Raw genomic sequence first — 14,504 nt, 5'->3', positions numbered from 1 at the left:
TAATACTCTCTCTCTCCTTATACAATCAGTCTTCTCTTATATTTTTTTTTCTCCACGTTTTTCTCTCTCTCTCTCTTTATATTCCTTCTTCTTTTCTCATATATACTCTTTTTTCCTTATATTCCCTATTTCTTCTTATTCTCGCTCTTCTCGCGACGAAGGCGCGACGAAGTGGCGCCTAAGTCAAGCCCGTCTGCGCCCGTCCGCGGCCGACTGGGGCCTGGGGCGCGTCCTAATGCCCTGTTTTATTCTCCTGAGATATTACGCTCTTTTCAGGGGGATTGGCCTCTGCCTGTTCCTATTATTCGGCACATCTCTGCTCTGGGGCTTAATCCTGCCCCTCATCAAACTATCCCTTCCCATACAATTCCTCCATTGGCCTCTGTACCTGACCCAGATTCCTTATCTGTTCTCCCCGCCCTGTCCGTTATGTTACTTAACACCAGGTCAGCCGTTAAGCACCACCAGGAATTATTTGTGCTGCTTGATACCCACCAGCCTGACATGTTGCTGTTAACAGAAACATGGTTTTGTGAGTCCTCCCTGCCTTCCCTCTTGGCCGCTCTTCCTTCATCTTATGTGGCCCTCCGTGCTGACCGGTCTGGGGGTAAGGCAGGGGGTGGTGTGGCCTTAATAGCTCGAACTGAGCACAATTTTCAACTTGTGTCCTCTTCTCCCATTATCCCTACCGAGCACCTGGTGGCTCGCTCCCTTGCTTTTTCTCCCCCACTTACCTGTTTATTAATGTACCGTCCTCCCCAGCCATCCCATTTGTTTTTACCAGCATTTCAGGACTTACTGGCCACTTTAGCCATTAATCACACCTCAGTCCTGGTATTAGGGGATTTTAATTATTGGCCCCTAGACCCTCACGAATGTTCTGCTTCCAAGCAATTTTCGGATTTTCTCCTATCTCTGAACTTTGTTTCTCATTCACAGACTCCCACACATATTCACGGCCATGTATTAGACCAGGTCTGGGTTCTCAATACCTTGGTCTCTTCCATGACCGTGTCCCCCTGCCCTTGGTCTGATCATGCTTTGATCTCCTTTTCCCTTTGCCTTAAGCCGATAGCAAAAATCCCGCTTGCCAAAAACACCTGGGCGCGGAATTGGAACAGGGTAGATCTACCTGCGCTGTCCTCTTCCCTCTTGAATTCTGCACCTAATCTAGAGGGTCTACCTTCCATCTCTCAAGCCGCTGCCATCGAGACTTGGCTTGCTGGAGGCTGCGATAAGGTAGCCCCTTTTCGCCGGATATCAATCTGGAGACCTAAGGAGTCCAATCGATGGTTCGGCGACGACTTAAAGAAAAAAAAGTTGACTCTCAGGCAAGCCGAGAGACAATGGAGAAGGCAGTACTGCCCCTTATTAAAAACTCACTATACAACTCTACTGAGTGATTATAAAAGGGCAATTTTAGATGCTAAAACTGCTTATTTCTCTGCCAAAATATTGGTGGCAGAAAATAAACCTAGGGAGATCTTCTCCATTGTCCATGACCTGGCCTATTCTGATAGGGCCACTCTTAAGCCCCCTCCTACCCAGTCCCTTTGTGATGCATTAAACTTATATTTTTGGGAAAAAATTAGCAACATTAAAGCCAACATTCCCCTCCCTTCCCCTACTTTTGTTGAGCCTCACCCCGCTGTTGCCCATGGCTGTCTCTCTTCTATTCCCCTGTTTACCGAAGAGGTGTTCCTCGCAATACTTCCTAAAGTTAAGTCTGGTTCCCCGGCAGATATCTGCCCAGCTCACATACTACAACAAATCTACACTACTTGCCCCAATCCACCAATTTCTTTCCTTAATAGCTCGCTGGCTCAGGGTGTGGTAATTCCAGCTCTTAAATCTGCCATCATAGTGCCCATCCTGAAGAAGCCGGGTGCGGACTCCTCCGCTCCAGTCAATTACCGCCCCATCTCCCTCTTGCCCTATTTGGGCAAGGTGTTGGAGCGACATGTAGCATCGGTTCTTAGTGCCCATGTAGAAGCCAATGAAGTCCTAGCATCTCGTCAGGCAGGTTTTCGACCTAGGCACTCCACCGAGTCCGTCGTGGTGTCGGTCCTGAACAACCTCAGGGAGGGTATGGACCAAAACAACTACCAGGCTCTGGTGCTCCTCGACCTTTCCGCCGCCTTCGACACGGTTGATCATACCATCTTACTTTCCCGTGTCGGAGCGGCGGGGGTCGGGGGCTCAGCCCTGGTTTGGCTATCATCCTTCCTGAGGGACCGCACCCAGGCGGTGCGGTTGGGGGACTTTTCAGCCACACAACTTAAGGTCACTTGTGGTGTCCCCCAGGGTTCTTCTCTATCCCCTCTCTTGTTTAATCTCTATATCTATCCTCTGATCTTTGCTCTTCAACAACTGGAGGTCACCGTGTATAATTATGCGGATGACCTCCAGCTTATCTTTTCTCTTTCTCCCTCTCCCCATTCTATTTCTAATTTTCAGTCTACTATGATTTTCATCAGGGACTGAATGGACCACAACCATCTGAAACTGAACCCCGATAAAACGGAATTGGTCCTTACGGGTGGTCCCTCCAGTCCCTGGAACTCCTTATTTTGGCCTTCTTCCTTAGGATCCCCTCCCACTCCCTCTTCTTCAGTTAAAACTCTGGGTGTCAAAATCAATAGTCAACTTAATCTTCATTCACAAATTAACTCTGTTGTTTCTTCTTGCTTTCTCGTTCTTCGAACTATTTGCTCTGTTTCTCGTTTTTTTTCTTCCCCTGCACTTAAACTCATCATGTCCGCTCTGGTGATCTCCCGGCTGGACTACGCTAACGCGCTATACAACGGCATACCGGCGTATAGTCTGCGGATGCTGCAGCTGGTTCAAAACCAGGCGGCTAGATTGGTGTATGGTCTCTCTTGTTCCCATCACTCCACCCCCTTACTGAATGCACTACATTGGTTACCGGTTAGGGAGCGATCCCTTTTCAAAACTGGCTGCATGGTCTTCCAGGCGCGCCAGGGTACGGCTCCTGCCTTCATTTCCTCTTTGCTAAAGGAGTATACCCCTGTTCGGGAGCTCCGATCATTCTCCCAATCTCTTCTCCAGGTACCCCGCTACCGACGCAAGAAATGGGGCGGAACCAATTTCTCAATTTTGGCACCATCCTTTTGGAATTCCCTTCCCGATCACTTGCGTCTAGCTAGACATTATCCCCTCTTTCGGAAAGATCTCAAGACCTTTTTGTTTACCCAGGCTTTTCCCAATGCTATCTGATTTTAATTCCCCCTTCACTGGCTTGTTGTTCCAACTGTTAATTTAGCTTCCATAAGCGCCAAGAAACCGCATGGTGAATGTAGCGCTATACAAATATTTTAAATTCAAATTCAATTCTTTGCACATATTTCACATTATTTTCTCTTTTTTTTGTTTCTATTCTCATACTCTCCTCTCTCTGCTCACACTTCTCTCTTTTCTTATACTCCCGACTCTGTCCTGATATTCTTCTCTTTTCTTATTGTCATAGTCCTCTCATCATCCTCACCCCTGTCCTTATACTCCCTCCTGTTTTTATATTTTCCTCTCTTTTATCTTACTTCTTCATGTCTGCTCAAACTATTCCCTTTTACTTATATTCCTTTTTGTCCTATACTCCTACTCTTTGTGCTCGTCTTCTCCTGTCTCTTTTCATATTCTTTTTCTGTTTTCATTTTGTCTTGTCTCTCTTTATACTTCTCGTTTCTGTTCATATTGCCTGTTCTCTTCTCTTACTCCTTCTTGACTCCCTGTGTATACTTTGCAGGACTTTTGTCATACTTCCTGTCTTTTCATACTGACCTCTCTCTTTATATTTGTTTGTCTTGTCATACTCTTCAGGTTTAATCATACTCTTTTCACTCTTCATAATCTACCATTTGTTTATACTCCTTCCTTTCTCCTCATAGTGTTTCCTCTGTTTTTGTACACCCTTTTTCTTCTTATGCACCACTTTTTCTCACATTATCCCTGCTCTCTTCTGTTACTCTTCGGTCTCTTGTTATATTCACCCCTCTTTTCCTTATATTTATTTTTTGTCCTTATAGTAGTGCCTGTTTCCATATATTCCTTGTTTTCTGTATATAGTCCTTGTCTCTCTTATTATACTGCTCCCCTGTCTCCTCACAGTCTCTTTCCTTATATACTCTCCCTTGTCTCGTCATACTGCCACCTTTCTCCTCATACTCCTTCTTATCTCTTCATACTTTCTGATCTTTTCATAGGGTCTTTATTCCCTTATACTGCAGTGTCTGGTAATATTCTTTTTTCTATTTACATTTCTCGTTGTTTCATAGTCCTCTTTCTCTTGTTGTAACTCCTTCTATTTTCATACTCATACATTTGTTGTGATAATCTCCCCTCTCTTCTTTTAAGTAAAATAATAGTGTTTTTCATATATTTATTTTTCTAAAGTGATATATATTTTTTATAATAGATTCTTTTGATCAACACTGAAAAAAAGTAATCATGCCTACAAAAACTGAGGAGAGGAAAGAATGAAAGAAAGCAGTTTATTTAAAGAGAAGTCATCTACAAGATTTACCTGAACAACAATGTGTTAATAAAAAGAAAAAAAGTCCTGGTAAGAAAACTAAAACTTTTCTGCGAAAATTGTTAAACACTAAGAGTAGTGTGTACAAAGACAAAAATAGTATTACTGTATCTGCAACTAAGAGGAAAGAGAAGAACCATGGAAAATCATCTTCTAAAAAAAACGTGTATAGCAAAAGGAGGAAAAATCAATATAAGGAAATAAGGAAGAAGATGTTCTATTATAGAGTACTGTCTAATTTGACTAAGGTAGTAAAGAATTGTTAAAAAAACTGAATTTTATAAGAAAAAGAAATGTATTGAAAAAGTAGTTTAGAAAGCTTTTGAATTGAAAAAAAGACTGTTTGTTTTAGTCATCAATAGAATTCGATCACTAGATAAGCCAATCCATTTCATGAAGGCCAAAAGTAAGTGAAGAAGAGTAATTAACAGAAGTAATTTTTCTGAGTTTTTTTTGGGTGAATGGAAACATAGTTCAAGTTCCGAGCCTTTTTTTAATGAAGAGAGTTATTTTCAGAGTAATAATTTGTTGCATGCAGTTGACACTACTGGTCGTGCTTATGAGGTTATGAGGTTAAAAATGGTTGATGGAGAAAATTGTTCCTAGAAATGTAAAAGAGCTGTTAGCTGATGAAGTATTAGGGAGACGTCCTGAAGGTCCAGTGTACACTTGGAATTGCAGTAGTATTTGTAGTGTACGGCAAGAATCCATTGATTTTTTTACCCAATTTCTTACGTAACTATACTAAGAAAAGTGTTAAACAAAAGATTAAGATGTTGCAAGCATTAGACCCTTGCAGAGTGAGAGAAAATACTGGTTTACAAGGTCGGGTCTCCGGCTTATCTTTCTAAAAAAGAATGTCAAAGTATTTTTCACCATTTCAGGATGTTAGCAGTACATCATACTGAAATGAGGAAATTAGTCAGAAGGTTGTATTATGCAAAAAGTCCAGCACTAATGTTAAAAAAGTTGAACAGTGCTCTTTTGCATGGATCTGTATCAGATGTAACAAATGTGTGTGATGAAATTCAGGTTAGTTACTTTGATCCTGAAGAAGACAGTGCAGAAATAGATACGTTAATAGAAGGAAATGTAGAATAGAATGTACAACATTGTAGTACAGAAAAATTTGAGAAAGAAATTTCAAAGTTCAAGATGATTTCAGGTGAAACACCAAATTATTCTTGTATTTGTTGTCGATGTACTCATTATAAAAATCAGACCTGGACTGTTGATCTGTATTTAAAATGTGAAAAGGAAAATAATAATGAGTAGATGGAATTTGGAACTTATTTGTTGGTAGAGAATTGTTTTGATTTGGGTTCTGATCAGCGTATTTGTAAATATTGTTATAATAAATTAGACGAGAACAAAATGCCTGCTAGAGCTGTGCATAATAATCTTGAGTTGGTAAATATTCCTTCTGAACTGATAGATTTAAAGACTTATGAGTCTATTCTTATTCATTGTGTGCATCCTTTTCAGGCTATTGTTCATATGGAGCCTAAGACAGGGAAATTGCCTCCTTAAGATTTAGAGAGATGATTAAAGGGAAGAGTTGTATATTTGCCTCTAGATATAAATAAAAATATTGAAACAATTGGTATAGAACATGTAGAAGATGAACCTTTAGTTATTTTTGTTAATGGCATTCCTACTAAGAGTAAGAAAATCTGGCAGGAATTTGTGGATGTTAGGAAGTTGAAAAAGGCAACGTTGTATCTGGTAAAAAATAATCCTTACTATAAAAATGTGTTTTTGAGAGAAGAAGAAATAACAGTAGAAGAAGATAGTGATGTGCCATCTGGACAAATTGAAAAAGTGGATGTGTCCAGAACTGAAGAAATCTACGAACATTACAGTGAACATCCACTGCATTCTATAGAAGTGATAGGGAATACTATAGAGTTATTCCAAATGAAAGAAGCAAAAGGAAGTCCCATTAGTGTATGGGAAAAAAGCTTGGAAGCTCGTTGTTTCCCTCAGTTGTTCCCACAGGAAAAGGAGGACGGTATCATGACTGACCTGGGCAGATTCCTGCATCTGAATACCGGACATCAAGATTGTATGCAGAGGATCCAAAATTTCGACAATGTATTCCATATTTGTTTCATCTTTTATTTGAGAGTGATTTGTCTGGACTTTCTTATGCAGTAAATCATATATTGAAAACAGGTGTACATCTGCAAAATGTTTCGGCAAAGGAATTTATGGATAAAGTACACCAGAAAGATAATGTTTTGGAATCTCAGCTAATTAATCTCATGGCATGTCAGCGTGGTACTAATGAGTACTGGTACCGTCGTCATGGAGAACTTAAATGTATGCTAAGCAACTTAGGAACTCGTACATGGTTCCTTACTCTAAGCTGTGCTGAATATTCTTGGGATGATTTACTTCAATTTCTTCGAGAGGCAAATCCAAATGTAGTAAATATTGAATACAAGACACCTGTAGAATTGTGCTCTTTGGATCCAGTTAATGTAAGCAGATATTTAAATCTTATATTTAAAGCTATGATGTCTTTTATCACCTCTTGGAGAGGTTATGGACTTCTTTTGGAGAATGGAGAATCAAGCAAGAGGTGCTCCTCACATACATATGCTGATATGGATCAAAGATGCTCCCAAATTTGGAACAGGCTCAGATGATACTATGTTGTCTTTTATTGAAGAATATGCTACATGTAATGTACCCAAAAGTACACAAGATAAGGACTTAAAACAACAAGTCTTATGATTCCAAAGCCATCTTTGTGGAAAATACTGTAGTCGAAAGTACACATCTAAGGACAAATTGTACAACAAATGCTATTTCGCATTTCCACGACCTGTATTATCGAAAGAAGAAATGAAGAATCAAAATATATAAATGACTATAACCCAGTCATTTTGTCCATGTGGAATGCTAATATGGATATTCAATATGTTGCGGACAATTCCATTGCTTTTGCTCAATATGTAACATCGTACATAACAAAATCAGAAAAGACAGAGTCTAAGTAAGAAATGATATACTTACAGTTTGAAGATTTTATCTCATCGAGAAATTGGAGCATATGAGTGCTCGGATAGCTTATTATCTGCATGTCTATACTCCAAATCTAGAATAATCATTTGGGTGAGTCTAGGTTTCGCTGCAACTCGAAACTGAGTACTTAAATCTGTACAAATTGAATATTTAACTGAAAAAGAGCCAGAAAGTACAGATATTGTGAAAACAAATATGTTGGATACATATTATCCAAATAGAAGTCATCATCTTGAGAAGGTTTGACTCTATGAAGTTCTGCAAAACTATATTTTTAAATGGAATATTATAGAAAACACCAATAATGGTATATATGCCGTGATTGGTTCTGAAGGATGTTTGGTGAAACAAAGAAAAGGACATTTGATTAATCACCGTAAACTGAGTTGCGAAACACCTGACAAAAGGGAATTTTACTTTTTAGCTCTTTTGCAACTCTTAAAGCCGCGGCGTTCAGAATTGGAATTACTTGGAGATTTTGAGAGCTGTGAAGATTCCTTCAACGCAAGTAAAGATACTATAGAATGTTCTGTTTTTGCTAATTATGAGAAAATGTTGAACGGCGAAATTGAGCAAGAAGTCACAATTGCAGCTGAGATTGCTAGAGACACTTCTCAAGACAGTCAAACTTCTGCTCCGTTGAGTCAGGACCCACTAGGAGAACCAATTGTTCAAAATGAAGCAGCAACTGTTATGGAAGAGGTGGAAACAGCTATGTATCAAGCTCAAGGAGATGTATCAAACTTAGGAAACTTGGAAGACCAACTAAATGTTGAGCAGAAACAAATATATGAGCAAGTGAGAGAACAGATTCACCATGGATTACTTCATGAGAAGAAAGAGTGCTCTTGCTCATCATTTGAACCTATCCGAATGTACGTGAGTGGACAAGCTGGAACAGGGAAAAGTGTTTTAATTAAAGTAAACACAACTTTTCTACAGAAAACAACTGAGTCGCATTTGTCTTGTGTTGTCACTGCTCCAACTGGATTAGCAGCCCACAATATTAAAGGAATTACTTTAGAATTTAGTAGAGCATGAAAACAAATTGGAGTACCAAAAGCTACCTGGAGAAGCTTGTTGTGAAGTTTCCAGAGTCTTGAGTAAATGAAACTTCTGATTATTGATGAGGTAAGCATGGTATCAAACTTAATGCATGCCTTTGTGCATTTAAGAATGCAGCAAATTCCTAAAACAGAGTATTACGTATTATTTGGAGAAAAACACGTCATAGTTTTTGGAGATCTATTAAAACTTACTCCTGTGAATGGACAACCAGTGTTTAAAACACTGGCACATGAAGATACCAGAAAGTCTTTGGGGAGTATTGGAAAAGTTAACATTAGGTCATTTTTTCAATAAAAGGAACTTATTACAAACATGCGTCAGTTAAATGATGCAGATTATGGAAATATTCTTCAAGATATAAGAATTGGAAAAGTGACAGAACATGGCAAACAAGCTTTACAAAGACGATTACTTCCCAATTTGTTTCCAAATGAAAATATTGTTCCTGAGGAAATATATAGGAGAATTGCAGAAAACAAATCTATAATCTGCTTAATGTCAACACTGCGTGAATGTTCTATATTCAATGTAGAAATGTTAAAGTTGGAAAATGAAGAAATTATAAAATTGGAAGCTATTGATAAAATAGAACATGAAGGAATCACCATTATATTGACTGAAAAGTTGAAGAGGAAATTGGATTCTTTAGAGAAATTAATAAGTAAAACTGCTGGTTTAGAAAATAATCTATATGTATGTGTAAACTGTAGAGGAATTTTACGTCGTAATTTGCATGTGGAAAAAGGTTTAGTAAATGGAGCAATGGGTAAAATGGTTGATTTCGTTAATTATGTAAATAGAGATGAGATTGAATTTTTTAAAATCAAATTTGATGAAATTGCTGAAGTACAACAATTTAGTCGTTGTTCAAATCAGTTTTTGCTTGTAAAAGATGTGTATGTACGCATAAAACAGTTTCCTATTTGTTTGGCATATGCGGTGACCATTCAAAAATCTCAAGGTTTAAGTGTAGATTATGCTTTAGTGAATTATGTAAGTACCGTGTTTAAAGAGGGTATGGCATATGTTGCTTTGTCTCGAGTGAAAACTTTATCTGGATTGTACTTGATTGACTTTGATGAGACAAAGGTTAGTGCAGATGCAAATTGTGTGAAAGAGTATAATAGGTTAAGAAAAAAATATGCACCCTATTTAGGTCAATATCCAGCATTTGAAAAGCGTGTGGTAGGTAGAAAAAGAAGATTTGAGAATATCTGTAGTGAAACTGTAGAGAAAGGAAAAATACAAGATGAAGTTGTGCCTGCAAGCAAAAAGAAAAAGGACAGTGTTGAAGAGAATGTTGGTTATCGGTTTGAAAATAGTTGTGGTGTCAACTGCTATGCTAATGTAGTTGTTAATGTTGTTTTTTTTCTTGAAAGTTTGCAACAGCAAATTATTGAAAATCGGGACGAAAGATTTTGGTCATTGTTGTATTCTGTTTATGAGAAATGTAGTAGTGATAAAAGTGAAATACAAAGTGTTTTTGATATTTGAAATGTTTTGGACATATTTTCTCATTCTCAATTTACGCAGAATATTCAGCAAGATAGTCAGGAATTTTTAATGTTTATGCTTGGTATATTGGAAGATGAAGGTATAGATATTGAAAATCGTTTTGGCCTTTCTTATAAATGGCAACATGACTGTGAAAATTGCTTGTTTACATGTACCACTAACATAGACACTGAAAGATTCATATATTTGACTTTATGCAGGAATATGGGTGTCAGGTCTTGTAAAGATGCTGAACGTATATTGAGGACAAATACCACACAGGTGGTGGTGTTCTGTATATCTAGGTTCCTATATAACGTTTTTTTGATCAGAAAGAAGGCTGGGCTAAAACTATAGTGCAATTGAACTGTTTTACTGACTTTTTCTATGTAAATATTAAGTGTTGCTGAACTTAATTACCTTAACTACTGGCTTTTGGACAAATTTTACTATATTTATGAAAGTAGCTTGTATGTTTTTAGGGCATAATTTATAAAGCTGATAAATTGTATATCATTTTTGCCCCAAATTTTTCTAAATGGACTATGGAGTTAATAATAACATGTAATGTTTTATTTTGTGCTTTTTTGGCTAATGTTAGCCGAAATAAAGTTGAAACAAACAAACAAACAATTTGACTTTACCAGACTGTGAATCAGTGTCTTTTAACAATCTAGTTAGAGGAGCAACTCAAAACATGGAGTGTAGCCAATGTAAAGCAGAAATGTCATCAACATTATTTATACAAAGATATGGACAGTATGTAATTTTAATGCTGCAACGTTGTAGTGCTGATGGAAGAAAATTGGAAACTTTAATGAAAAAATTTGTAGCTACTCAAGTATCAGTATCAGGAAGAACTTTTGTAGCTGTTGCAATTATTTTTCATGATGGACCTTCTACAACATCTGGACATAAGACTGTTTATTTAAAATGTCTGAAAGGTTGGATATATTGTAATGATAGTCAATTAGTTTTTAAGCAACGTTTGCCTAAAGAGGTACCAAATTCTTACCTAATATTTTTAAAGCCAAAATTTTAAGAACAAAATTTGGCCTTTCAGGATTACCTCTGTTAAGGTAGATTAGTCTGGTGTTGTAAAGTATTTTGTAAGTGAGGGTGAGAAGCCTGAAGGTGATCCTCTTATTAATGTTGAGGCAGTGTAGGTGTATCAGGTCATGGGTGATATGGCTGCAGCAGGGGACATTGAAGATCAGTCAGGTGGAGGTGTTTTGGATTTGTTGTAGTTGTTGTAGGTGTTTGGCTGAAATTCTTGTGTAGAGTGTGTTGCCACAGTGTAGTGTGCTGCTGATGAGGGCTTATGTTATTGTTGTTCTTCTTTTGGTTAGGATCTACTTGTAAATGTTGTGGAGCATGTGGAGGGTGTTATAGCAGTATGAGGAAATGCTGTAGACTTGTTTACATATGTGGAGGGAGGAGGTGAGGATGAATCGTAGGTTGTGTACATGGTCAGTAGGTGTTGGTACTGTTCACAGTGTAGTTGGCCAGCAGGATTCATCTGATGCTGAGGGGGTGGGTCTGAGGATGGGTACCTTCATGTTGTGCGAGTTCAGTTTACAGAGCTGCTCCTTATCCAGTTGGTGACATCCTTAATTGCGACGTGGAGGTTGTTTTTGTGGTATGTGTCTCCTTGATGAGGAAGAGGATTAGCTGGGTGTCAACGGCGTAGGAGATGATGTTGAGATTGTGATGGCGGGCCACTTGTGTGAAGGTGACCATGGAAATGTTGAATAGCGTTGGGCTGAGGGATGAGCACTGGGAGACGGTAAATGATGTCAGTGGTTTTGGATCAGAAGGCTGGGAGGCAGATGCTCAGGGTTACTATTGAACAACTTTCAAACTAAGAATTTCACACATACTATTTGGCCATGGGGAAAAGCATGTGAAACCATTAAGGACTTTTTGTTGTAATTTTTTTAGGATATATTTATAAGTAAGATTATTTATAATGGAAGAAAATTAATGATAGTGTTTTGTTATCTTAAGATTGCTTGACATACCTCATAGTTACGTAAGAAATTGGTCTTAGAAAAAACATGTAACATGTTTTATTTCTATTTTTTAGATTAATATTGAGCTTGTTGTTTGTTTGTTTTTTAAGATAATCTTCTTGATTGACTTTTTTTGCCCGCTGTTATTGGATGAGTACTATTGAACTCACTGATTCTAGTGAAATGTAATATATTCTGAGAACAGCAAAAAAGGCAAATGAAATGCTTTACAAATTATTTTGTGTTGTAAAAGATTAATTGTAGCTGTATTTTTTTTCTTCTACAGATGCTAATTTCATAATATTTTTTTATTTTTTTATTTATTGTTTTGAAGGTAAGTATAAGTAACTGTTAAAAATGATTGATGGGATGCACTTCTACAGAGCTACAGTAAGAGAACGTGGATGGAGTACATAAGTATGTAAAGATGGTTTGTATCTTTTAAACACATTTGTAAAAAAAATGTATACCAGTATTCTTTGCATTTTACTACAACACATCTATTACTTTGGAACTTGTAAAGTGAATAGATATATTGTACTTTTTTAGTTCTGCATTTTATTATAATAGCCTTAGTTTTTTCCTATAGTGATAAGGAGTGACTGGTTTGAAAATGTAAGAAAATGTTATAACTAAAAATTCATATAAGCCATTTTATTGATATAATCTTATAAAGTAGTTGATAATGGTATTTGTATAATATTTTTAAAAGGCAAAATAGTTGATAGAGCTAGTTTTGTATTATGTAATAGGAAAGATGATAAAATAAAGTGTTTATGTTTTTCTACAAGGAACAACAACATAAAAAAATCACTATGGAAGAAGAACAGAACTATATAGAAGACAGTTTCGAAATTTCTAACTGTCATAGAGGAGATAAATAAACCTTTCAAGGTAGTGAGAATGAAGATGAAAATATGGCTGCAGATAGCTGCAATTTTTAGATGAAACATTGGATGATGATTTTGTGCAAGCATTAGAGGACATCGAGTTTCATGATATGACTTTTGAAATTGATAATCAAGAAAATGAAATATCAGATGAAATCATGTTAGAAGCTCTATTAAATTATGAAAAGTTACAAGAATAAATGTATGATTAAAAATGGTTTGAGAGACTCTTCTTGCAGAATTGTAATCATTCAGCTAGTATCCAAGTACTCATGGTGCAAAGTGGGCCTTAGGGCATGGACTGCTTCATACCCCTATAGATTATTTATGCACTCTTCTATGCATCAGCAAACTTGTGTTTTATAGCTTTTATTTCCAGGTCTATATCCTTTTACTTCCAGCAAAGTCTCTGTGATTTCTGATTCCGTATTGTACTGAGCTATTCAGCAGAATGTCCTTATCTATGCACAGTGGTAAAAATTAACCTATTTTAAATTCAGTCTGGCACTCTCCTTGCAGAACTGTAATTATCCAGTCAGTACCCAAATATTCATGGAGGAAAGTAGACCTTAGGCCATGGACTGCTTTAAACCTGTAAAGACTATGCATGCAGTCTTCTATGTATCTACAAACTAGTCCTTTATACATTGAATTCCCCAGTCTGTATTATTAGACTTTCAGCAATCACTCTCACTGTACTGTTTCAGTATTGTAGTGAGCCATTCAGTAGTATTTCATTAGGTATGTACTGTGGTAAAACTGAAGCTGTTATACATTGAGGGAGGGATTTTCGTTGCAGAACTGTAATTTTCCACTCAGTGTCTAAGTATTCATAAATTAAAAAAGGGTTTAGGTCATAGACTGCTTCAAACGCCTATAGACTTTACATGCACTCTTTTATGCACTGTAAGTAATATTTTTATTTGTACACGATTAATTAAAATATTTACAAAAATATAAAACACCAATGGAGACATTAAAACCAATTTGTAGTTAAAATTTAAAAAGAACAAAGTTTGCAGTGGTCAGATCAAGGTTGTCCTCAGGTACTAATGAAGAACTTCAAACAATATCATGTCTTTTTCTTATTGAGTCAAAGAACTTCATGACCTGGCAGTTTTATGCACTGGTAATCTTGTCTTTTATTCCTTCAATTTCCCAGTCTGTACCCTTACAATTCCAGCAAACACTATCACACTACTGTTTCAGTATTGTACTGAGCTATACAGCAATATATGCTTGTCTATACACTGTTCAAAAAATGAAGCAGTTATACATTCAGCTCTACACTCTCCTTGGAGAAGTGTATTCATTCTGCCACTACCCAAGTAGTCATGCAGAAAAGTAGGTCTAAGGGTATGGACTGCTTCAAACACCTATATGTAGTAAATGCACTTTTCTAAACATCTGCAAATTTGGCTTTAAAACTTTGAATGCCTAGTTTGTATCCTGACACTTCCT

Source organism: Lissotriton helveticus, chromosome 4_1 (genome assembly GCF_964261635.1).
Source record: "Lissotriton helveticus chromosome 4_1, aLisHel1.1, whole genome shotgun sequence".
In the NCBI taxonomy this organism is placed as follows: Eukaryota; Metazoa; Chordata; class Amphibia; order Caudata; family Salamandridae; genus Lissotriton; species Lissotriton helveticus.
This window is presented reverse-complemented; position numbering follows the sequence as displayed.